Below are 1,238 nucleotides of genomic sequence, written 5' to 3'. Positions count from 1 at the left end.
GTGGGTAGCTGCAGAGGTAGCTGGTGGCAGGGGCTTGAGGGGTTGCAGGAGTGAGCACAGGGCTTTCTTATCAGCTCACCCAGAAGTGGGGCAGAAGGGAGGGTGAGGGGCGAGACTCAAAAGCTGTCAGCGGTCAAACATCAGTAAATAGTGTCTGACCCCTTGCTACATTACGTAAATTTTTTTTTTTTAGGCAAGGCAACCCTTGGTTGACCTTACAGATCGCAAGGAACTTGTCAGCTTACATTCCCTTATTTTTTATTTTTTTTACACCTACAGCACCTGGTCTTCCTAGGTGGTCTCCCATCCAAGTACTAACCAGGCCCGACCCTGCTTAGCTTCCAAGATCAGACGGGATCGGGCTTGTTCAAGTAAACTTTGAGTTGCAAACGTTAGTATGAATTCATGGTGTATTGATTCTTTTAAAATTTAAAAGAAAAGACATATTTCCTGATATAGTCATCAAAAAGACTTTGACCCCCCCAAAACTTTGAATTTACCCAACAGTGATGAGTGCCCTCATCTCCTAGATCATGGGCTCCCAATATCATTTCCCATGGAAAGGAACCCAGTTTCCCTGTAGAAATGGGAGAATCCATGTCCGGGCCAGAGGCTGTGCAAGGTGACCTTAGGACAAGTGGTCACACCAAAAAGCAAGGACTCTTAGGATCACATCTACAGGACCCAGGGGCCATTGTAAGGAGGCTCCTCTGTGCAAAATGGGGAAACTTTGACCTTTGGTAAGAATGATAACTACAGTGAACTGAAACACATAAAATAAATTAAAATTCCTCAAGTTCAAAATGATTTTCTTTTTTTTTAAGAAAGAAAAACAAAAAAGAAACTCATTGAACACCTTTGGACACACAAAGAAACCGGCCTGTTTTGGCAAAGAGAGAGAGCTCAAGCTTCTGCCGGCCTTCCTGGCTGAACTGTGTCTCAGCGCGATGACACAGTTGCTTCTGGAAAGTTTATAGACACATTCAGTAAATGAACACCCCCGATTTCTGCGGGGCCAAGCGGAAGGCAGCGATCTCACTATGTCGACGGGGCAGAGACGGGAGTTTGGAGCTGATGAGAAGGATGGTTTGTGGGGCATGACGCTGCGAGGCAGGGCAGGCAGAGATTGGGGTGAGGGCTGCAGGAGTCGTGAGCCGAGGGCTGGGGTTCACAAGTCTGGGGCCAGACAGCAAGGCCTGGTGGCAAACAGCCTCTGGAAGAAAAACCCATCCACCTAG

Source organism: Pteropus vampyrus, unplaced genomic scaffold (assembly GCF_000151845.1).
Source record: "Pteropus vampyrus isolate Shadow unplaced genomic scaffold, Pvam_2.0 Scaffold188, whole genome shotgun sequence".
Classification (NCBI taxonomy): domain Eukaryota; kingdom Metazoa; phylum Chordata; class Mammalia; order Chiroptera; family Pteropodidae; genus Pteropus; species Pteropus vampyrus.
This window is presented reverse-complemented; position numbering follows the sequence as displayed.